Below are 26,289 nucleotides of genomic sequence, written 5' to 3' on the forward strand. Positions count from 1 at the left end.
ATTGATGAACATATGAACGTGGAACATTCTATCTGGTTCCTGGAAGATAAATGGGTACTCCCATCGATGTAGAATGACAGTTTTAACCGAGGAAGAGGATTCTCATGTCATCATCAAGGAGAATGGGGAGTCCCCAGTCGAATCCATAGACAGAAGATCACAACTACTGAGCTGGACCTCCACTCCATCCAAACCTCACCGGGCACTTGGGTAGACTTGACAAATTTTTGATGTTTTCAGGATTTTTGAAATAAATAGACTCGATGTTCGAGCAAGTTTTGCAATTTCAGTTTTTCTTTTGACACTATGCTTTGAGATATTTTAGTATCATTAATAAAAGCTTTATTTTTTGGATTATTAATACTCCCTATTTTTTTTACCACAAAATCACTTTTAGAAAAATGTTGAATCAGAGACTGTGACACATAACGAGACCATACAACAATTAGAAGAAATGGAAGAAGTTGAGATCCCCCGAGGAATTTATTAATAAACCCAAAGATTTTTTGAAGGTTAAGCCAAGACACATTTCGCCTGGGTAATGGGTTTTAAAATGAATTTTTTCACATCAAGATGAGGTAAAGGGAAAAGTCCCACCAAATTGGTAAGGTCCTTACATGGTTCATTGAGTTTTGATAGGAGGAGCACTCATACTTGCAGAAATGGATGGCGTAGTTTGGTCCAAGCCCATCAATTAAGATGTTGTTAAGAGATATCATATTTTATGCCCTCTTGCATTGTAATTGGAACTATGTTTGGTCTGATTGTCGTTTAAGATGGATACGTAGGGGCTCCTAAGGAGTTTGATGTCATTATAATAAAATTCTTTTATTTACACTCTATGATCTTGTAAATGGGGTAGAATCTTTAAGAGGACCTAAAAAATTCTATATGGGCATGACATTGGCACGACTATGACACTGGGGTAGAATTTTTGAGACGACCTAAAATATTCTTACAAGCAGTTTTTTGCGATCTTTTGCGACATACAAATATACTGGGGCATAAATTTTTGAGTGGTCCTAAAAAATTTCTTGACAAGTTTACAACTTCCAAAAAGACGATGTATTATCTCGAGACATGTCACAGTCAATGATTCATCAACACTTCATATTCTTTATAATACGTCTACTTGTCACTTTCAAAAGAGACAATCGTTTTCAAACATGATTTTATAATTATTTACTTTTATACCCAAGTAAAGACCCGAACGAGGCTAATCATTGGCCGGCGACATTGAGAAGAGGACACTTCAGTCGAGGTAGAGGAACAAATTAGCCTCCCTCTTTTACAAACTCATAATTTTCTTTGAGTGCAGGATTAACAGGTACAGATGACATAAATCACTCTATGATAGCTCGAGTGGTTACCAGAGGCCCAACAGGTGATCCAACATTGCATTGAGAGGCTCGACAACCGATCTAACATTGCATTGAGAAGCCCGATAGCTAATCTAACACTACATTGAGAAGCCCAACAACCAATCTAACATTGTGTTAAGAATCCTAATAATTGATCCAACATTGCATCGAGAGTCCCAACAGTCGATCCAACATTGTATTGAGAGGCCTAATAGTCGATCCAATATTGCATGAGAGGCCTAACAACCAATCTAACATTGCATTAAGAGGCCTAACATCTTATCTAATACTGCATTGAGAGGCCTAATAGCCGATCCAATACTGCATGGAGAAGGCCAATAACTGATCCAACATTGCATTAAGAGGCCCGACAACTGATTCAACAATACAACGAATATACATTCCCATATTTACTTTTTCTTTATAAATTACCTATGTTTACATTCTCTAACCCATGTTATCTAGTGCACTAAAAAGGTACACAGGTAATGAATGAAGGAGTAACAAACAGTAATAATTTTTGCTTCTGTTTTCAAAATATTAACTTATCTATCCATCCGTCGTATAAACTCAACTTGAAACTCATCTACCTTTCATTTTCATACCTCTCAGCTCATTGTTGTTGCAAGTTTTACTCATTTTAATCTGATCGACCCGTGATATCATTGTTGATGCCCCTATCCTTTATCATTGACATTCTTTGGGAATATTGTTCATTCCTAAATCTAGAACTACACATGACCTGAATCTCGTAAAATCAGAGATACATAGGCAACTTAAAACTAAAATCTCGGATATGTTATTTTTAAAACCACCCCCTATTGCGTCAATTCCAACAAACTATTCTCTCGGTCTAACAAAATTGACTATTATGTCAATTTTCGTTGCTCAATAATTCTTTAATCATCCTCAAGTAATGAAGGAACAACTATTGCCACCCAATTTTGACCTTCCGACACTCTTCCTAGGCTGTTATTTTATCAAAATTATTAATTTTGAATATTAATATTTGTTTTGCATTATTTTAGCATCGAATAAATTTTGACGTGCCACATCCATAATTTGAAAATATATAAATTGTTTTACTATTGGTTAATTATCATTTTTATAATTTATTAATTGAAATATAATATTTAAACGTAATTTGTTAATATTATATTTAAAGTTTACACTTGTAATTTATAAATATTTGATTTTATTATTATTATTAATATTATTGTTGTTATTTATTATTATTATTATTATATCATCATCATTATTATCATTAATGGTATTATTATTATTATTATTATTAAAATAGTAGTCAATTCCATCTAATTTATCCTTTTGTGTTTAATTTTTAGCGAATTTTATATTCAATCGATGACTATTTGTGTCAAATTTTGATCCCAAATTAAAGTTTAAAATTCTGACCCATTTCTTAAATTATTTTGATCTCAGCCGTTGATAAAAAGTGATCCAATGGCTGAGATCCAAAACACCCCATCTTTCCTTTTATACCCAATTACCCCAAAGCCTAACCATTTCATCCCTCACAACTGCACCTCCCTCTCCTCTCTCTCTTCCCCCTCTATCAACACCATGGCCTTAACAGCAACAGCCATGATTGTTGTCACCGCCCTCTTTATTTTTTCTCCTTTTCTCTCTCCCCCTTTCTCTTTACCTCCGGCGCCACCACCACAACAACAGTCCACCCATCGCCAACCCCTTCTCTCCTCTCTTTCTCTCTTTCTCTCTAGAATCCGATAGCACCATATCCTTCTCCAGCTGAGACTTAGGTCAGCGAGCCACTCCGGAGCCTTCTGTCTTCCTTGCTTCGCTCTAGCTGTTGAAGGCGACCACACTCGCCCCCACTTCTATGTTCCCAGTCGCTGCCTTCAACCAATGGTTGCCACTCAATTGACAAAACTCCAATAAAAGTCGTCGCTCCGTTCATCGGTAGCCAGTGAACCGCCTATCGCCGCCACCTTTCTAACAGGGTTTCGGAAAGTGTCTATCATTCTCCGCTGGAAAACAACACCATACCCACGATGCTATTCCAAACTACGGCCAACTGACGTCGAAAAAGAGTAAAGTCCATGATGAATCTCGGAATCCGTCTCAGGCTTGTTGCTATATGTGAATTTCCTCTTTCTACCCATTTTTCCCCTGACTGATTTTTTTCTTTGGATTTAAAAATTAATGAAATATGACTGTGAATTTTGAATTGATTCTTTCAATTTCGTATGTGTTTATGTGTTTAGATCAACATATGCAAGAATGCCTAATTTTTGTGAATTTTCGTCAACCCTAGATTTTATTTAATATTAGGGATCGATTTTCCTAGGCATGCAATTCCATTGTCTACTGTCGTGGTAACCTCACAACTTTGATTCTAAAAATTTGACTCGGTTGATTGAATTACTCGCATAATTACAATAGTATATTAATTCTTTTGGTATATTGTGATTTTTGCCTGCTAAGCATCTGGATTTTATTCTGAGTAGATGGTTACTCTGAATTATGGTAAATTGGACCTGTTTTGTACCAGTTTGATGTGACTGTGTTTTTAATTGTATATGGAAAATATCCATCTGTATCCCTATTTTTACAGCTTGATTAATATTTTTACCCTACTCTTGAATTTGAATATATATTCTGACTTGTCTTTTAAGGTAAATCGGAGATGTTTATTTTTTCTTAATTGATCTATAAAATAATCTCCTTCCTTTTATTTTCCTGACCCTTAGCTATATAAATCACCGTACTTTGTGGAAATATACTGGTTGTGTTGTTATTGTTGTTTAGCTATGTGAACCCCCTCATCTTCCCTTTTCATCTACTTTTTCATCGGCTATTACAAGACCAAGTTTTTAACTATCTTTGCTCTATACAAAAGAAATAAAAATACTCTTCAGTTCTTTTGTCTCAGGTAAGTATTATTAAAAGGAATTTTGGATCGGTGTCTTATTCACTACAACTGCTGTGTGTAGGTCAAAGTGCTGATTTTCAGACTTTTATTTAACTGCTTATTGCTACAAACTGGTTAGTTTCCTTAGACGACGCATTTGCTTATTACATGATAATTTTGAGTGTCTGTCCTGTTTGCCTTCTAAACTCTATAAAGTTGTTTATGTGACATGTTGGTGAATTCATTGTTTCTCCATATGTTTGTTTGTTGTGCATTTGGGATAAGCTGCCTTTGTCCTACAGATACTATCTAGCCTTCGGCGTGGATGAAGACTCACCGAGAAATTGGAAATGTTGTCTAGTTTCTTATGTTTTTTTTAATCTCTTTTGCGCTTTTTTTCTATGGGTCTGAAATAATTTATTGTACAAATGACGTATTGATAATAAAAATTATGGGACTGGTAGGGGGCGGGGTTTACGGGCTTTACGTGATTATGTGAATCACTTAGGCAAATGTAATTTAGGAATTATTAAATGATATGTTTGTCGCCTAGAAAGCATGTTTTAGGTTAATAATTAACTTTACAAATTAAAATCGACTTCGAGCATATCAACTTTAACTTATAACGTGTTTAACTAATTTTTTTAGCACATTTGATTTATTTTCAGAACTTTAATTTATTTTCTAGAGACTAAATTAGTTTTCAGCATATTTGACCCATTTGTCAGCATTTAAATCAAGTTTTAGCACTTTAATTTATTACCTAGCATTTAAATCAACTTTCAACATATTTAATTTATTTGTCAGCGGTAAAATTAAAATTCCTGCACTTTAATTCATTTTCCACAGTATTTAGTTTATTTTCTAGCAACTAAATAATGAGTTTCAGTATATTAAATTACTTTTTCTACCATGTTAAAATGAATCTCCAGCATTTAAGAAATGAATTCAAGCAATATAAAATTATTTTTTCAGCAATTAAAATTATTTTTTAGCCTTTAAATGAAATTTTCAGCAACTAAATTTTAACTTTCGGCATTTAAGTAGTATTTTCACCATTAAAACTTCATTCTATATAACTTTCATTTCCAGTATTTAATTTTAACGTCCAGCATTTAAATGTATTTTCCAGCCTTTTTGTTGACTAATTTTCAACATGTCTAATTTATTTCCTTTATGGTGAGATTGATCTAATTCGCGAACATATTAACTTAACTTGACATGCTTTTTAGTTTTAAAAATTTCACACATTATTTTGAAATGATTTAATAATTATTTTTCGAAAATGATAAGCAAATATTTATCACTTTGTATCATGCATATAGGATTTAACTAATTAATTTCTGACATTAATTGGTTGTTTGATAATTTTAGATATCATGACTATGGGTTTCATTACAAAACAAATAATTGCTTGTCATAATTTTAATCACCTAATCTACTCTTAACTAATCAAGAGACTTTATTTGAGACGATTTTGTGCTACGTGTTGTCCAATGTGTTTAACTAGAACCTTGAGTCTAACTCGAAAGCCTAATTTTCTTTGTCTAGATCCCAAATTCAAAGTAAAAAGTTCAATGCCTCTTGGACATTTAGGGATTTTAGGGAAAACTAGTTTTATCATTTCATTTAGATTGTCTCTAAGCTTAATAAACAAATTAGGTAAGGGGGAGGAGGAAGGTGGATAGACTTTAAAAAATAATGAAAGTTGACCAGAGCATGATTCGATAATGTGACTCCCGTTAATAAGATGCGTGTTGATTTGAATAAAAATAATAAATTTTTGTCCAACCTGTTGAATTTGTTGGTTCTTTTACCCACTTTGAATATTTTAATTATTTGGGGTAGTTTAGGTCCTCTTATTTAGAAAATACCTTTGTTATATTGACTATGTCATTTCTCTCTCTTTGCTTGCCTGATTTATCTTTATGTAATATTCTCTCACTTAGATAATTAGTAATTTAAAAAATAGCTAAGTTGCGCGTCTTGTTTGATTATTATTTTATCACTTAGTAATATTAAGTTAATAGATAAGTGACTGTAATACCTTGAGTCTGTACCCTGAGCATAAAACGGTGCTTACAATCTCGAAGGACCATAAGCTAATTCATGACTGGTAGCTGCTATATACACTGCATAATAATACTGAAGAAATTCGGAAATTGGGATGAAATTTGCCATAAAGTTCCCAACTGAAATTGAATTCTGACAAATGAATACTGAAAACTGAACATCTGTCTGAAATAGTCTTAGTCTGAAAGCCTCTAACTATTTAAATATGGAGTTGATGGGACAAGTCCCCAACTAACTCCGACTATTGAACATACTGAATTACTGAAAATAAAATTGAAATGATAACTCTGTCCTCGAACTATGAGGACTCACCACTATATCTGTTGCAGATAGTCTGAGCTGCTAAGTACGGTCAGGAGCCCGTGCGTCTGAACCTATGATATAAGACATCATAGCGCAAAATAAAGAGTATGTGTCAGTACTTTGAATGTACTGGTATGCTAAGTGAGGTAGACTGATATGCAAGGGTTCATATGCATGAATAATAACTGGCTGAATACTATGAATATAACTAGATGAGAGTACATGCATGACTAAAACTGTTGAAACACTGATTATGCAATACTGTGCACATAACTACATATACTATAACTGAGATCATAATAATACTGGGTACTGAGTTCTGATAACTAAATGAGTGATATCTGAGTTTTTCTGATAACTGCATTACTGATAGCTGGGTGACTGTTTCTGACAGTCCTGATCCTGTAGAACTGAACTGAGTTCTCTACTGAGCTGGGTGATTGTGTTTGAAAGTCTTGATTCTGTAGTACTAAATTGAGTTCTATACTGAGTTTGAAATTGAAACTGTAACAACGGGAGTGTTTATCTAACCGACACACCCGATTATAAACTGAGTTGGGGTCCAACCTGTGATCCCAGTTAGAAGGATGTTAGCACGTTGCTAAGAGATACTAACATTAGCTGTGAGTTAACGCTATCTGGCAGAAAGACAATTCGTCAACCCTCACTGGCAGGAAAACTCGTACGAGATGTATCAACCCTTGTCTGGCAGAAAAATATCTCAACCTATGTTAGATACACAGTTCTATAACACAGGGATTGCTACTAAGGTTCAAACCCTCTACTGGCACGAATACCCCTATCTTTGGGTTCGCTTGGTGCTGATTTCTACTCCCAACTGAATAGATATTGAACTGATTTCTAGACTGTTCTAGGCTTGATTGAACTGTTATTGATTGTGAGGTCTAATTAAACTAGACTGAGTTCACTGAGTTCTGTAACTAACTGAGTACTACTGTTTGTGACATTACTGAGACTATTCTGTAGCTACTAAAATTCTAGGTAAACAGCTAGATTTCGGGTATTGGATACCCCCAGGACCTAATAGCATTGAAAGTAAAACATGGCATGGTCATAATAACATAACAATAGTAGCTTGTTAACAATGCTTTCATTTAGATCTTTTGTCAAACACTTGAGAGGCATGAACTTGTGCACATACTATTATGTCATGATTTCACCCTTCAACTTACATGAATATTTTATCAAACACCTGGGGAGCATAATTTATGCGCATAATAATAATCAACATGTAAGCATCATGATCACAATCCCAACTCACAAATTTAAGGGGATTTTAACATAAATCCACATAACACTACACACATATTAATTACTTCAAATGAAACTTGTAATAAATCATGGATTAGAAACCCAAAAAAATCATAATCATGAATACTATCGAATTCAACATGAAATTCATGAAATCAATCAACTTGTAGTTTTAAAAGAGGTTCTTGAAATCCAAAGGTGGAAGGAAACTCCTGGATGGACACCTAACATACCTTGGTAATCAAATTCGTGAAGATTGATGGTGTGTTCTTGAAGATTGAATTTGAAATTTGATGCTCTAACGTTTGTTCTTGAGAAAATTTGAGAGAGAATGAGTGATTTAGCCTTTAGGGTAGGTTAATCTCGTATTTTTGGGGCTGAATAAGGGTGGGTAAAAGGCCCAATTACCCCCTGGACGTGGGTTTTTAATTACTAAAAATGTGCCCAGCGATGCGCATATCGACATGTCGCATTGATGGTGTCAACGCAATGGCCGACGTACCACATCGCGTTTGCGTTGGGTCACTGGAATTTACATTGAGTGTTGGGGAAAATATTCGATGGGCGATGCAACGCGTCAAGATCGCGTCGATCCACTATTTTGGTCACCCAAATATGCTTCAAACGATGTTCGAAAAATTCGAAACTCACCCGAAGTGACCTATTGACACACTTGATCATTATTAAATCAAAAGATTGACATTTTAAGGTCATAAGGGTCATAAAATAAGATTGCCAAATTATGAAGGCTAAAATTAATTCTAAGCATAAACACTTAGCTGTAATTTCTAAGTCTGGAACCTCTTTTCATATTTTAAAGGACTGAGTTAAGCTAGGATTTTGTAGGGTCTTACAATATCTCCTCCTTGGAAATATTCATTCTTGAATTAGACCGACTAAGTTGAGAATACTGATAGAATGAGTTTACATGCTGAACATGCACAACTGAAGCATGATTTCATGACTGAAACTACTGATATACTGGGTTTTTATACTGAACATGCATAACTGAAGCATGACTGAATTCTGAAGACATGACACATGACTGAGCTGTTTCATGAAGGTATGCATGATATGAGAATGTTACCAAGTTTGTAAAGGTAATCTGAGCATGGAACTGAGTAATTTAAGGAAAACTATTACCTTGAGCTGAGTCTGAGTTTGCGGAGAAGAGGTGAGGATACTGGTCCGCATATCTGCTTCTGCTTCCCAAGTAGCTCCCTCAACAGACTGTTCTGCCAAAGAACTTTGACTAGAGGAACTTCTTTGTTTCTCAGTCTGCAAACCTGATGATCAAGAATTTTGACTGGAACTTCTTCATAAGAGAGACTGTTCTGAACATCTATACCCTCTGTAGGGATTACAACTACTGGGTCACCAATGCATTTCTTAAGCAAGGAGACGTGAAACACTCAGTGCACTGAAGCTAAGTCTGAAGGCAACTCGAGCTCGTAAGCTACCTTTCCCAAACGACTGAGGATTCGGTAAGGACCGATATATCAGGGACTGAGTTTCCCCTTCTTGCCAAACCTCTTCACTCCCTTCATAGGTGAGAGTTTCAAATACACAAAATCAGCAATCTCAAACTCGAAATCTTTTCTTTGCACATCTACATACAATTTTTGTAGGCTCTGAGCTGTCTTAAGCCTTTCCCTGATATACTGAACTTTTTTTAAGGCATCAAATACTAAGTCAGGCCCTACCATAGCGGTCTCACCCCATTTAAAACAACTAACGGGAGACTACACGTCTCCTCCCATAGAGCGCCTCAAACAGAACCATCTGAATGCCAGAGTGATAGATGTTATTATACACAAACTCAATCAAAGGCAAGTGGTCATCCCAACTACCCTTAAAGTCGATGGCACACGCTTTTAACATATCTTCTAGAGTCTGGATGGTTCTTTCTGCTTGACCATCTGTCCGAGGATGGAAGGTTGTACTAAGGTGAACTTGGGTATCAAGACCCTTTTGGAAGGCTTTCCAAAAGTGAGAGGTGAACTGCATACCTCTATCTGAACTAATGGACAACAAAACTCCGTGCAATCTAACCAACTCTCTGACATAAAGCTTGGCATAATCCTCGGCTGAATAAGAGTTATGAACTGGTAAGAAATGAGATGATTTGGTCATCCTATCCACAATGACCCAAATCAAATCATGCTGGCAACGAGTATGGGGTAAACCCATCACAAAATCCATGTTCACTTTCTCCCACTTCCAAGTGGAAATACTAAACTCCCGCATAGACCCACTAGGCTTTTGATGCTCGATCTTGACCTGCTGACATGTTGAGCACTTAGCTACAAACTCTGTAGTGTTCCTCTTCATCCCACTCCACCAATAGATTTCTCATAAGTTGCAGTACATCTTGGTGGCCCTGGGGTGAATCGAGTAGCGCGCACAATGCGCTTATGCAAGAATCTGTTGTCTTACACCATCCACATATGACACACATAGTGTACCCTGGTAGCGTAACACAGTATCTTCCCATTGGGAGAAAACTTCTACTTCCTGATCTCTGACTGACTCTTTCAGTTTAACTAAACTGGGATCCCTGTCCTGCTTTTCTTTTAATTCAAAAACTAGAGATGATTCCAATCTATTCTGCACACAAACACTACCCTCTGCTGAATCGACTAAGCAGACACCTAGTCGGGCAAACTGATGAACTTTTCGAACTAACTTCCTCTTACTATCTACCATGTGAGCAACACTACCCATAAATATCCTACTGAGAGCATTAGCCATTACATTGGCCTTGCTCGGATGATACAGAACACTTATGTCGTAATCTTTCAATAACTCTAACCACCTTATCTGACGTAGGTTCTTATTTTTCTGAGAAAACACATACTACAGGCTTTTATGGTCTGTGAACACATCCACATGTACTCCATACAAATAGTGCCTCCAAATCTTTAAGGCAAACACAACAGCTGCTAACTTAAGATCATGAGTGGTATAGTTCTTTTCATGGGCTTAAGTTATCTAGAGGCATAGGCTATGACCTTACCTCTCTGCCTCAAAACACACCCCAAGCCAACTCTGGAAGTATCGAACCATCTGATAAATTCAAAACTGGGGTTGTAGTGAGTCGAGTCTTCAACTCCTGAAAACTTTTCTCAAAAGAGTCTGACCACTGGAACTTAACTTTCTTCTGAGTCAATCTGGACATCGGGGATGCAATAGATAAAAACCTTTTCACAAATCGTCGGTAATAGCCAGCCAAACCTAAGAAACACCTGATATCTAATGGAGAGATGGGTCTAGGCCAGTTTCTCATTACTTCGGTCTTTTAAGGGTCAAATCTAATGCCATCACCGAAAATGATATGACCAAGAAAAGCTACAAACCTTAGCCAAAATTCACATTTACTGAATTTGGTGAAGAACTGATGGGCTCTGAGGGTCTGTAACACTATTCTGAGATGGTTTGCATGATCATGTTCACTGCAAGAGTAGAAAAGAATGTTATCAATGAAGACTATGACAAATATGTTCAAGTACTACTTGATCACATGGTTCATCAAGTCCATGAAAGCTGCTGGGGCATTGGTAAGACCAAATAACATGACTAGGAATTCAAAGTGACCATACCAAGGTTTGACGACTATTTTTGAAGTGTCACATTCTCTTAGTCTGAGCTGATGATATCCTGATCTAAGGTTTATCTTAGAAAAGTAATTGGCACCCTGAAGTTGGTCAAACAAGTCATTAATTTTGGGAAGTGGATACTTGTTCTTGACTGTGACTTTGTTCAACTGACAGTAGTTAATACATATTCTGAGAGAACCGTCTTTCTTACACACAAATAGAATTGGTACACCCCAAAGAGATGCGCTGGATCTGATGAATCACTTATCTAAGTGATCCTTCAACTGTTCTTTTAACTCTTTGAGTTCTACTAGGGCCATTCTATATGGAGGGATAGAGATAGCCTGAGTATCAGAAAGGTATATTCTGAAGTCAATTTCTTTCTTGAGAGGAACTCTAGGAAGATCTTCAGGAGACACATCTAAAAATTTACATGCTACTAGAACTGACTTAAGACTAGGAGTCTCGGAACTAAAATCCTTAACTCAAACAAGATGGTAGATGCACCCCTTGGATATCATTTTCCTCGCCCTTAGGTAGGAAATAAGCTAAACCCTAAGTGCTGAAGTACTACCCCTCCATTCTAGGATAGGTTTATTCGAAAACTGAAAATAGACAACTCTATTTCTGCAGTCAACTGAAGCATAGCATGAATGAAGCCAATCCATGCCGAGAATGACGTCAAAATCTGTCATCTCTAACTTTACTAAGTCTGCTGAAGTAACTTTCTGAGATACCATAATCGGACAATTCCTGTATACTCGCTGGACTATGATAGATTTACCTACTGGGTAGAGATTGAGAAAGGCTCTACTAGGATTTTGGGACTGACTCCAAAGTCAACAGTTGTATAAGAAGTTACAAAGAACAAAGAAGCTCCTGGATCTAGAAAAGCATAAACATGTAAATGATAAACTTGTAACATACTAGTGTCCACATCAGGATAACTTTCCTGATTTTTTTTGGGATTAAAGTGCATAGAGTTTGTTTGGGTGTTGCCCACTGGGGGCACTAGAAGTGGCACCCTGCTGATTCGGGTGATCGGTCTAAGCTGGGGGACGATTATGCTGACTCTGCGAACCCACCTGAGGACATTCTCTGACCCTTTGTCCTGGCTTGCCATATCCAAAACATACATCACTGCCAGCTCGACAGACATCCTGATGGTTTCTGCCGCAATTCTGGCGAAGAATATTTGTTCAGAAACTACTAACACTACCCTAGGGTTTAGGGCCTGGTGCCTTATCTTTATTGCCATCTCTGAATTTTGGCACTGAAGCACTGACTGAGGACAGAGCTGGAAATGAAGATTTTGGGCAGAACTAAGAATGATTACCACTCTCTAACTTAGGCTAAGTAAAGTTGAAGCTACCTATTCTAGCTCTCTTATTCTTCCTCTTCTTATCCTTATTTTTAGCCTCTTCTATCTACTGTGCATGGACCATGATCCTAGATATGTCCATCTCCTTAATCAGCATTATGGTCCTACACTCCTTGACCATACTGTTAGACACACCTGACACAAACTTACTCATCTTAGATCTGCTATCTACTACCACATGAGGGGCATATTTGGCTAACTGAGTAAACTTGAAAGAATACTCTTTCACTGTCATATTGTCCTGTTTCCGATTAATAAACTCCAAAACCTTAGTTTCCCTCAACTCTAGTGGGAAGAACCTATCAAGGAAAATAGTAGCAAACTCCTCATATTCTACGGGCCCTGCATTTGCACCCCTATCTACCTTCCACTGCTTAAACCAGTATGATCCACATCCTATAATTGATATACAACTAACTCAACACTCTCACTAGAAGTCGCCTCGATGATATCTGTGACTTTCTGCACCATTTCAAGGAATTCCTGTGGGTTCTCCTCAAGCTTAGACCCTATAAAGGATATTTCATTTGGGTGAATTCCCGAATTCTAGCTGCAGCAGTAGTGGCCACTTAGTTGGCCTGAACGGCAACTGGGAGTTCATTCTGGGCTGCTACAGAATGAGCTAGAGTGGTGAAAGTTTCTCTGAATTCTGTATGGGAGACATGCTCGTCCAGGGGATCTGCTTGAACGGGCGAAGGTGCTGGCTGATTTCCAATTCTTCTTCCATTAGTCCTTTTTGGAGGCATATTCTATAAATAGAAAGAAACATTGGATTAGATAGAAAGTTTAATTTGAGCTCATGCTCACTCGCACGATATGAATACTGAAAGAAAGGAACTTATTCATAAAATACCTCATATCCTCTTGTCCATAAGTGTGGCACACTACACACCTATGCACAAGACCCTACTAGACGCGGCTTTCAGACTCCCTAAGAATTTGTTGAACCTTGGGATCTGATACCAAATTTGTAGTACCCCAAGTCTGTACCCTGGGCGTGACACGGTGTTTACAATCCTGAAGGACCACAAGCTAACCCATGACTGGTACCTGCTATATACACTGCATAATAATACCGAAGTAATACAAAAATTAGGCTGAAATTTGCCATAAGATTCACAACTGAAAGTGAATAATGATAAATGAATACTAAAGACTAAACATATATCTGAAATAGTCTAGTCTGAAAGCCTCTAACTGTTTGAATATGGAGTTGATGGGACAAGTCTCCAACTAACTCCGACTACTGAACATACTGAACTACTAAAAAAAAAAACTAAAATGATAACTCTATCCTCAAACTATAAGAACTCACCACTATATCTGCTGTTGATAGTCTGAGTTGCTAAGTACGGCCAGGAGCCTTTGCATCTGAACCTATGATTAAGACATCATAGCGCAAAAGAAAGAGTATGCATCAGTATTTTAAATATACTGGTATGCTAAGTGAGGTAGGCTGATATGCAAGGGTTCATATGCATGAACAATAACTGGCTGAATAATATGAATATAACTGGATGAGAGTACATTTATGACTAAAACTGCTAAAACACTGATTATACAATACTGTGCACATAACTACATATACTGTAACTGAGATCATACTAATACTGGATACTGAGTTCTGATAACTAAATGATTGATATCTGAATTTTTCTGATAACTGTATTACTGGTAGCTGGGTGACTGTTTTTGACAGTACTGATCCTATAGAACTAAATTGAGTTCTATACTGAGCTAGGTGACTATGTCTGACAGTTTTGATTCTGTAGAACTGAATTGAGTTCTATACTAAGTTTGAAACTAAAACTGTAAAGGTGGGGGTGTTTATCTAACCAATATACCCTGATTATAAACTGAACTGGGGTCCAACCAGTGACCCCAATTGGAAGGGTGTTAGCACCTTACCAAGGGATACTAACATTGGTTGTGAGTTAACCATATCTGGTAGGAAAACAATTGTCAACCCTCACTAGCAGGAAAACTCGTACGAGATGTATCAACCCTTGTCTGACAGGAAGATATCTCAACCTACGCTGGCTACATAGTTCTACAATGCAGGGATTACTATTAAGGGTCAAACCCTCTACTGGCAGAAATACCCCCATCCCTGGGTTCACTCGGTGTTGATTCCTACTCCCAACTGAATAGACACTGAACTATTTTCTAGACTATTCTAGGCTTGGCTGAACTGTTATTGATCGTGATGTCTAACTGAACTGGACTGAGTTCACTGAGTTCTATAACTGATTGAGTACTACTATTCGTGACATTACTGAGACTATTTTGTAGCTACTAAAATTCTAGGTAAAAAGCTAGATTTTGAGTATTGGATACTCCCAGGACTCGATAGCATTGAAAGTAAAACATGGCATGGTCATAATAGCATAACAATAGTAGCTTGTTAAGAATGCTTTCATTTAGAACTTTTGTCAAACACTTGAGAGGCATGAACTTGTGCACATACTATTATGTCATGATTTCACCCTTCAACTCACATGAACGTTTTATCAAACACTTAGGGAGCATAATTTATGCACATAATAATAACCAACATGCAAGCATCATGATCACAATTTGAACTCACAAATTCAAGGGGCTTTTAACATAAATCTACATAACACTACACACATATTAATTACTTCACATGAAGCTTGTAATAAATCATAGATTAAAAACCCAAATAACATCATAATCATGAATAAAATCGAATTCAACATGGAATTCATGAAATCAATCAACTTGTAGTTTAAAAAAGAGGTTCTTGAACTCCAAGGGTGGAAGGAAACCCTTGGATGAACACCTAACATACCTTGGTAATCAAATTTGTGAAGATTGGTGGTGTGTTCTTGGAGATTAAATTTGAAATTGGATGCCCAAGGGTTTGTTCTTGAGAAAATTTGAGATAGAATGAGTGATTTAGCCTTTAGCGTAGGTTAATCTCGTGTTTTTGGGGCTGAATAAGGGTGGGTAAAAGACCTAATTACCCCTCTGGATGTAGGTTTTTAATTTCTAAAAACGTGCCCAGCAACGCACATATCGACACACCGCATTGATGGTGTCGATACGATGGCTGACACACCGCGTTGAGTTCGTGTTGGGTTACTGAAATTTGCACTCAGTGCTGGGGAAAATATTCGTCTATGCGATGGGCGATGTGACACGTCGAGATTGCATCGACCCACTATTTTGGTCACCCTAACATGCTTCAAACGATGTTCAAAAAATTTGAAACTCACCCGAAGTGACCTATTGGCATACCTGATCATGATTCAATCCAAAGATTGACATTTTAAGGTTATAAGGGTCGTAAAATGAGATCACCAAATTATGAAGGCTAAAAATAATTTTAAGTATAAACACTTAGCTAAAATTTCTAAGTTTTGGGCCTCTTTTCATGCTCTAAAGGGCTGAGTTAAGCTAGTATTTTGCGGGGTATTACAATGACCTTTTGTTAATCACGTAGAATCCCCCACGTATAATATGAATTTAGTCAGAAACCACATTTGTGGACATTGAAAGGTGCCTAACACCTTGCTTTTGAGGTAATTTGAACCCTTGCCCAAACTTTAGTGACGTAGACTAATTACCTGGTTCATAATTAGCTTAGAATGGTGCCCTAATGCACCTTAATTCATCAGGTGGTGACTCTTCACTCTTAAATCATCCCAAAAAGAGTTGTCATATCGAATCTCACTTTTACGAGAAATAAAGTGCGGCAGTAACCACATGTATGGTTCTTGGTATACCTTTGTTATGCCTTAGTGATGTTTGACTGTGGTTCTATATTTTCCTATCTATTTATTTGTTCAAATTTGGGTCTTGGTATGATTTGTCGTTGTTGCTGGAGTTTTTGATGTTTGCTACCCATAGATATTTTCTTAGTGGTGGATCGGGTGTGCCGATCCTATGTTGGAAACTCATTCAAAGTTTATCACTGAGTTTGGAGAAATTTCTTTAATATAGTGTTCGTGATGGTTATTTTCTGAAGTAGTGGTGGATCTATTCTAAGGTGTTTGTGTACTTTTAGAATGCTGAATGATTTGATCTTATGGTTTTGGCATCACGGATTGTAGCGTGCCTAGTGGTACTCATTAGTTGTAGACCTAGTAATAGCCTAGACTTGTGGTATGCTAGAGTTGAAAGGATGGTGAGTAAAGAATTTTTGTTGGTTAAGAAAATATTTCAGGCATTTGGGCCTTGTGATTTGCTACTTCCTTATTATTTAGATTTTGCTTGCTTGGATAAGATATTTGGTATCGAGACACTCTTCGATCCAATTGAAGAATTCAGCTCATGAAGACTTTTGCTTTTTGCTTGGGGAAGATTTTTGTATGAAAATAGGTACCTAGTGTGTAGCATTCGTTACTCTTGTAGCTAAGTCGCTTGGGGGAATATTTTTCTTATAAGCTTTGATTTGAGTATGTATTATTTTTGTGGATGTTGTGTCAAGCAATGATGAATGGGAATTGAGAAGGTTGAAGTTATATCTTATTAATTTACGATTTTTATATTAAGGGTTACTGAATGGGACAAGAGTTAAGAAAAAGATAAAGATCTTCATGCTTAAGTAAATTTGTTATATTCGGCATTTAGCTGCGGGCATGAGGTAGAAATTTGAGGTTTTATAAGGCAGTTCACTGGTAGCTGTGCAGAGTCTAGTGGTGACTCCTCCCGAGTTTTGATTGAGATTTGAGAATTTTTTAGAGAGTTATAGTAGTTGTTGCATTTCCTCCATGATTTGATTGACTCTATTGTAACAGGTTACTTATGTGTGTGCAGTTATAGAGGCTTTTGTCTATCAAATTATGACTGATGTCACTTGAGCACTAATGATTGCATGGAATATTATGATGAGTTGCTTAAGCATTCTGTGTTTTTTTTTTATAGATTTTGTGTCCATGGTATATAGACATCAAAGTTTTTAGGACTTCAGGTTGTTTGATGGTTTTTGAATATTGAGGACTGCATGTGGCATCATGATGGGTTGCATGTATATTTGATGTCTTTCAAAAATATCACATCCTTGGCATAGAGAGTTTTATTAGTGTTTTTCGCCTAACTTAAGGGTTGAGAATAAGGGTGTGATGGTGGATTAGTGGCCTATGAGTGCTAAGTGTGGTCTTTTAAGTTTTGGTATAGTTTTGAGATTGGATTTCATCTTTGCAGTTTTTTCTGTAGCTATAGCATTGTGTGAGTTGATAGTGATACTATCGGCCTCAGGTAGGTTGAGCTAGAGTTTTGATGGGTAGTTTTGTGTTTTATGGATTCCTTGGATTTTGTGGTCCAAGGATGATTTTTGGTCTTGTGGTTGTAGCCAGTGTCTAGTGTTGCCTTGGTCAGGTTTAAAATTAGTCGTGCATCTCTCAAACTTTTGTTGTGTTGGACTTAGTCATTGAGATAGAGGAAGTTTCAATATTAGAAATTTGGCTTTATTGACGATTTAACTTGTTGATGCTTGTGTTATAACCTGGTGAGTCCTTATATGATAGATTTTTGGCTACATGGTGTGACTGGTAGTTCTATGGTTGTGACTCCATATTGGAGTGTTTGTTGATGTTTTTTGTTAGTATTTTTTCACCCTTTACTTTTTTGGCTTTCTTTCTTGTACTTTGAGGACAATCATGAATCTCAGTGGTGGATATTGTAATTACCTCAATTTGGATGATTTTTCCTTTTATGTGTTTTGATCATTTCACCCCTCTCCATGGTTGTGCTATCTGTTTTATAGGCTGCGGAATAGTTGGCACGGTTCTCAAGTCCTTTGGGAAGGTTTTGAGTGAGTGGAGGTCATTTTGAGGCTTTAAGAGATAATAGTTGGTTTTGGTCAATATATCGAGATTCGAGACCCGAATGACAAAACAAACTACATTAGTTGATTCAGAATAAAATTGGGTTAGAAGTAAGGTTGGTTTGTAATAGTGTAAACGGGAGTCAATTTTGTGATTATGACATTTTTCATAAATTTGATGATTCTACTAGATTCGGAAAGTGTTTTACAATCAATTTGCACTATTGAATCATGTTCATAGGGTTTTGAATGAGTTTCGGGGGTAAAAAATAAGTTTATGAAATTGTTGGTGCTGGTGTGATCGCAAAAAGGAACTTTTAACCGCTTTAGCAATACTTTGATCATTTGACCAGGTCGCAAAAGCAACTCTGTGTCACATTTGTGACCATCGTTGATGTATAAGACCCAAGATGAACCTATTTCGTATTTTTGACATTTTTGGAGCTAGGAAATTCTGATTTGGACGATTCTCAATGTGTTTTTCTCGTATAGTCATTGTTTATCAATTTATAAATTCATTTCTCCGATTTACCAAGAACTTATATTTTATTTTTGTGATTTCTACCCAAGTTGAGAATCAAAACCCCATTTTTACTATTTTGGGGGCTTGAAAGCTCAGATTTGGGCGATTTAAAAGGAGTTTTTGAGATTTCTTCCATCAATAAGTTTTCTAATCTTATACTTATCATTTTCCCTTGATTTCATCTTCAAAACAACTTCAAAGTTCTTGATTTCAAAATGGGTTTTAGAAATTTTTGCTGGTAAAGCTTTAAAATGGATTTTCTTTGATTTAAGTCTCGTTTTTAACTCATTTTCGTATGGGTTTTCAGTTGTAGATTCGTATGAGTATGAGGAACATATTTCTAAATAAAATTATGGTTTTACCCCTTTTGTTCTTGAACCCATTTTGGGGTACGTGTTTAGACCTATCTTGAATATAGTCAATATAGGTATCATTGGTTTTTTTATGTGTAGATATCATATTTGATAGATTGCTCATAGTTGGATATATTTCAAAGGATTTGAGATTCCGGTTGGGTATTTATGCAGAATTTGAATTTGTGGATCTTAAGTTAGGCAAATTGAAATATACCTTGATCTTTTTTCAAAGTGTTTATGTGTTATTTGCTTAATTGTCGGTATATCATGATTTTTGTAGGCTGGGGTCCCTCTTAGATGACATGGTGAGCATCTTCGTGTACCAGAGTCTTAATAATGGATTGTAGTTAGTTATTTCCTTAGTTAGTTAGTATTATTGCTTGTAGATAACCTTAGAATAGATTTTAGTTAATAACTTACGTTTGGATTATTATTCTTGGATGCTTACTTTGGAGCTTTAGAACTTGTACGACGGCCTTTATTGTGATGATTAATGTTTAGCGATGTTATTATTGAAATGATAGAATGATCGGGCCTTAGATAATGCCTAGAGTATAAATGAGCCTATCTTAGTCATTAAGGCTTAACGTATGAACGAGCTAGGTTTAGGTAGTTTCACAAAATATTGTTATTAGGATTTGTATTATTCTATGTTGCCATGTGGAACTTGTGTGAAATTTTTATGGACTTGAGCAATTAATCAGGTCTGTACACCTATGTGGGGTCTTAATCATCTATCACTACTATTGTAACACTGTGTGGAGGCTTATATTATTATTTTTGGCGACTTGAGATGATATTCGTTGTGTGTTGCCCCTGTGTGGGGGATTTATTATTATTGACCTTGTATGTGCATTTTGTGCCTTGGTAGTTGACATAATGCCCGAGTGGGGGCTTAAAATGACATTAATGATGACTTACGTGTATGATTGTTCCAATGGCACATTGTTTATATTAAATCATGGATGGTTGACTTATTGAGTGGATTCTGATCTCATATGTATATGTGATAAATGAATTCAAGATCTTTATACTGGTTTGGTTGTGAACATTACGTCCTCATATCATACATACATTTATGAAACATTGATACGATTGTGAATACTGATTTTTCTGATAAATATATGACACCTTCAGAAACCCTCTATCGAAATTCACAAATCGGTGAAGAGATATGAAAACTGAGACTAGATTAGTTATTGAGATTTTATGGGTTACGTACCCCCCATGGGTCATACTTCGGGAGTAGTGCTCAGTAGGTGTATACGGAGGTTATGCAATAACTTTGAGCATATCACACCATCATCGTCCTTGTTATCATCACTATATTGCATTACATTATCCTTTTCGGTATGGTTGATAGTGTGTTAGTGTTTACTTTTGTACTGTATTATCATGCTAGAAATTTGTTTGTGATATTGTGTTTTAAGAATCTATTTCACTTTATTGCATTACTTTACATCATCTTATATGGATTTGGGGTTCAGATATTATGAGACTTGGGTTAAGGCTATGGTTTAATCTGAGAGTTTGTTGGATTGCACCTTCAATGACATGTTATTGAATTTTTATATATTTTCTCCTTGTTTGATCCCATAATTATTGATTGATATCCTATGGTTGAGTTTGAAATGTATATATTGTGTAGTGAGTCTTTTGTATAAGTGCTTCTCTCTAACTGTGGATCATGAAGTGGCTAGGGTTGACTCACTTAGGTAATAGGGCCTATCTTATTCTAGTTATGATTGTTAATTGTTGTTTTAGGTTACCCTGATAGGATTAAGTATTATGTTTTAGTGGGTTTTAGATTAATTTGATTTTTTCGGTGTAATACCCCGGATTTTCTTTAAGTCGAGTTTCATCTTTAAGAAGAGTAAGGACTGACTTCCCAAGTGAGAAATATTTTAAACAGTGTAGAATTTTCCTAATATTGACTTTTTGTCATGTAGAAAATTGAATTAGCTTTCCAACGATATCAATTTCGTCCAAATTCGGTATCGGGGTGAGAAGTTATGGCCGTTTTACTAAGAGTTGTCGGAACCGCCCAGGTGCGACGGACAGGTTGACGGACCATCGAGTTTGCGATGGACCGTCGCTTGAACCATCGCAACCAAGGTAGTGACTCCCTCTTCTGGCCCAAGTGCGATCACCAAGACGACGGACCGTCAAGCTAGCGACGGACCATTGCTAGGACCGTCTCAACTAAGGCAATGTGGCCTTTTTCTGACCAACGTGCAACGGACGATCCGATGGACCGTCAGACTAGCGACGAACCGTCACTCCGACTGTCCAAATCCCGTTCATTATTTTTAAGTCGTTTTAAAAGGACTTTTTGGCCTTTTTCCCCTTTTAACACTTAGATATATTCAAAACGAAACATATGACTTCATTATCTCCCAAAACATCCAAAGGCTAGGGTTTCTTCCTCAAGAACAAATCAAGAACAAACCCAAAACCCTTCTCCAAGAAATTCAAGAACTCACCATAGATTCTACAAATTGAGTTGAGATTCGAGTTCCCCATGTCCAAGGCTTCAAGAACCTTTCTCAAAGAGTAAGAAGAAGAGTTTTAAGAAAGGTTGTTCATCTAGTTTCACAATCTAAGGTATGTGGGGTTTGAACAAGGACAATTCTTTCGTCCTTGTGCCCAAAACTTGTTTTAAATTACAAAGATACATGACTTTATGAGTTCTCCTATGAATTTGAAGTGTGGGTTCATACCCAACATTACTTTGCATGAGATTTTGAGATTTGCCAATGTTCTAGAAATTGAAGTACATGAGTATGTTGAGATTTTAAGTGAAATTGTTGAACATTCCAGATTTCTATATGATTTGTGTATCCTTATGACATCTAGTATGCATTTTGATGAGTCTTAACTTGAGTTTTGATTATGGGTCATTAAACCCTACTTGAGATTTCAGTTTTTATGAACTTTTGTGCTATACGCACCCATGATTTGAGTATTTTGAGATCATTGAGAAAGTTTTGACCTTAATGGTCATAGTAGCTTTGAAATCCACTTTTACCAAATGAGACCACAAATTTTATAGTTGGGTTCTTATGAACCACGAGATTATTTTAAAGTGGATTTTCCTGAGATGAGCGTAGCTAACTAAAGGGAGTAGTATTTAGCACCGAGTTGGGTAAGTTACTACGGTTTCATACCCCAGAACTACGTGCCACCGTAGGATTGAGATTTATGGGCCCGGGGCCGAGATAAGTGATCACTGAGTTGAGGTTATACTCCCTGGCAAGAGTATGACGCCTCTCCCCAACGTGAGATTTCTTTCTTAGGAGGACAAGATGTTGGATTTCATGTAGCCCGCATGGTTTATGTCGGTTAAGAGAACCTCCCTAAAGTATTTTCCCTTGAGATAGAATATTTTTCCTAAAGCTTTGAGATAAGTGATTTTCCCTAATAGTAAGATTTTCAAAATAGTTTCTTGAAGTAAAATTTTCCCAAGAAGAAAGTAGTTTTCTCTACTAGTAAGAGTTAGAGAATTTCGAGTTCCAAGTGTCTTGAGTATAAAAGAGTTCTAAGTTCTTGAGTATTAAAGAAGTTTTACTATCCATGAGATATATGCATGAGTTGGAAAGTATCGTTTAAAGCTTTCTTTAGTCTTCGAGTAATGAGAATAAGAGAAGAGTTCAGATTTTAAAGCTAAAGTGTAATGACTCACGAGATTTGTGTTACATGCTTCATTCTACATGACTTATGAACTTATTATATTAGACTTATTTAAGATATGTGAGTCATTCATATTTGCATGCATGATTTGATTAAAGAGCATGGATATTGTTTTATGTACATGCATACACCCCCATATACTCAGTACATTCCCAAGTGTTGATCCACATATACGTCTATGTGCTACATTGTCTTACAATGTAGGTTCAGGTGCTCAGTCCCAGCCTCGTCAGTGATTTCTGAGTACCTTTGTCTACATCTCTACAGTGGTGAGTCTTCATGGTTCGAGGACCTATCTTCAGACATTTCAGTATTGTTAGTAGACATATTATTGCTTTCAGTTTAGTTTGAGTCAGTTGGGACCTGTCCCAATGGCTCTCTAGTAGACTTGAGTAGTAGAGTCTTTATCAGACTAGTTATCAGATTGTTAGTATGTTGAGATTTCCAATCTTGTGGTTGTTTGGACTGAGTATTTTCTTCGTATTTCCTATCATTTGATATACAGTACCAGTGTTTTGTTTATTTCATCTCGAATTGAGTTATTATATGTAGTAATAGGCTTAAAGGGTTAGCTTGGGGCTACTTGTAACCTTAAGCACCGTGTGACATTTCGGAAGGATATTTTGGGGCGTTACATTGGGTAGCCGGTGTGGTGATACTCACCATTATTTTGGATAAGGGTCAGTTTGCTGAGTACACCGGGATTTTCATACTCACCCTTGCCTTTTCTATTCTATTTCTTATTTTCTGCACTTTGTGTAGGTATTGGGTCGAGTAGCAGTTTATATATCATTTCTTACTGCATTGACATTATGGAGATCAAGGTAGTGACGAACAAACTTCAAGCGTACCTAGATTTGTTTCTTATTATCTTATGCTTACTTTCGCATACAAGATATCTTAGTACAAGTGTTATAAATCTGTATTAGAGGCTTGTATTAGTGACAACCAGACCTGAATGTATCACAAATATTATTTGTTCTTTATTTATATTTTGGGTTTATTTTTCTGGTCTTCTGCTTCTTTATTCTTAAATTGTATTTTTGGGTTGGGATAGGTTTACTTGTACTGGAGGGTTCACATGTGCCATCACGTGCCTATTTTGGGTCGTGGCAATCTCAAATAGCATCTATGACCTCAACTTTGGGTGTGCACATGTAGAAACTTAAACTTACATAAAGTTGAATAGGTAGACAACAGGTCCCATGTGTCATAATACTTGTAGGACTCTATGTAGGACAAGAATTGACCATGTAGGATGCCACACAGGACATATCTGTCTACCTGTTCAACTCTATTTAAGTTTAAGTGTCTACTTGTGCATACCAAAAGTTGGAGGTTATAGATATGATCTGATGTCAAGTTAAAAGGCATATTTATGCATTATGCCTTTCGAGAATGATAATAAGTTTATTGGGGGAACTCCAAAACCTACGGTCTCTTGGCTTGTTGAACAATTAATTTTTTGGCCAAATTTCATTATCCTTTGCTGACTTGATTTGCTTTGAATTCTTGAATTTGTCCTTAAATGCCTTGTCAGGAACTGTTCCTAAATCGTAGGAAAAACTATCATACCTGACAAGTATCAATGTTTCATTTAATGATTTAGTTGGTAAAATACCCAATGATGGTGTGTTTACAAATTCCACTCCACAATTTTCTGAAAGGATAGTGGTTTATGTGGAATGCACATATTGGAGGTTCCTGTTTGGTCTATCACTAATCCTAGACAACAATCAAAGTATAAGAATCTTGTGCTAAAAGTTGTTATTCCCGTGGTTATTTTATCCTTTTTGATATTCTTGTTGGTTTCAATTTGGGGAATAAAGCGACAGAAGAATCAAAAGTCCAAAGATATGGAAAAGGTACCAGAGATTAGGACTAATCAATTAGTTTCTTATCATGAGATTCAGTGAGCAACAAATTATTTTGATAAATCAAATTTAATTGGTGTAGAAAATTCTGGCTAGGCACAAAGGCACATTATCTGGTGGAAGTGTAGTGGCAATAAACGTTCTGGATGTGGAAAATGATCAAGTATGCAAGATGTTTGATACTGAATGCGAAGTGATAAGAAATGTTAGGCACAACTTATTTTGATGATCACTACTTGTTCTAGTGACTATATTAGAGCCTTTGTTCTGTAATTAAAGCCAAATGGAAGTCATGAGAATTGGCTGAGAAGATTGTCACTTGAACCTCCTTCAAAGATTTAATCGACTATCTACATCATGGAAATGATACTCTGATTGTTCATTGCGACCTAAAACCAGCCAACGTTCTTTTGGATGAAGATAAGGTAGCTCATTTTGGTGATTTTGGTATCTCAAAAATTTTAGTCCTAAGCAAGTCCATGGTATATACCAAGACATTTGCCACGCTTGGTTACATCGCACGAGGCAAATAAAATCCACTCTCTTTGATTTTCACCTATCATAATTAACCTTCTCCATATTCTAGAAGTAATAAAACAAGTCTCTATTTGTACGTAAGTGGTGTTATATTTTTGATTGAGCAATTTTTTTTTCTTTCATTCTATAAATAATATGGCTAGGAGAGAATAGTGTTCACTATTGGTGATGTGTATAGTTATGGCATCATATTGATGGAGGTTTTGACTAAAAAAAGGCAAACAAACAAAGAGATATGCAATGAACATCTGTACTTGAGGAAATGGATAACACAAGCATTTACAGGGACTTCATTGGACATTGTGGATGGCAATATCTGCATAGCCTCCATGATAGAATTGGCTTTAGACTGCACAAAGAAAATGTCAAAATCAAGAATAAAATTGAAACATGTAGCCAAGAGTCTTAACAAAATGAGGAACATATTTCTGAGAACATAGAAGTTATTATCTCTTCCAATGGTGTTATTTTTATCGTCTAGCAGTATGTTATCCTATTTTATTATTTATTTTTATGTTTTTTGTTTTTTCGACTGTAATCTACTCTGAGTCGAGGGTCTATCAAAAACTGCCCCTCTATATGAGGTAATGGTACGGATTGCGTACACTTTACCCTTCATAGATCCCACTTTGTGGGAATATA

At 36.4% G+C, this 26,289-nt stretch overlaps 2 long non-coding RNA genes across 2 annotated transcripts; both read left to right on the forward strand.

Moving 5' to 3' along the window:
- The first annotated feature begins 2,859 nt into the window (after window positions 1–2,859).
- LOC124898876 lies at window positions 2,860–6,142 on the forward strand. Its single transcript, XR_007055681.1, has 2 exons — window positions 2,860–4,385; window positions 4,554–6,142. It is a non-coding gene; the product is annotated as an uncharacterized LOC124898876 (long non-coding RNA).
- A 17,302-nt stretch (window positions 6,143–23,444) lies between these two features.
- Window positions 23,445–24,244, forward strand: LOC124898877. Its single transcript, XR_007055682.1, has 2 exons — window positions 23,445–23,505; window positions 23,999–24,244. It is a non-coding gene; the product is annotated as an uncharacterized LOC124898877 (long non-coding RNA).
- The last annotated feature ends 2,045 nt before the right edge of the window (window positions 24,245–26,289 follow it).

Source organism: Capsicum annuum, chromosome 5 (genome assembly GCF_002878395.1).
Source record: "Capsicum annuum cultivar UCD-10X-F1 chromosome 5, UCD10Xv1.1, whole genome shotgun sequence".
Classification (NCBI taxonomy): Eukaryota; Viridiplantae; Streptophyta; class Magnoliopsida; order Solanales; family Solanaceae; genus Capsicum; species Capsicum annuum.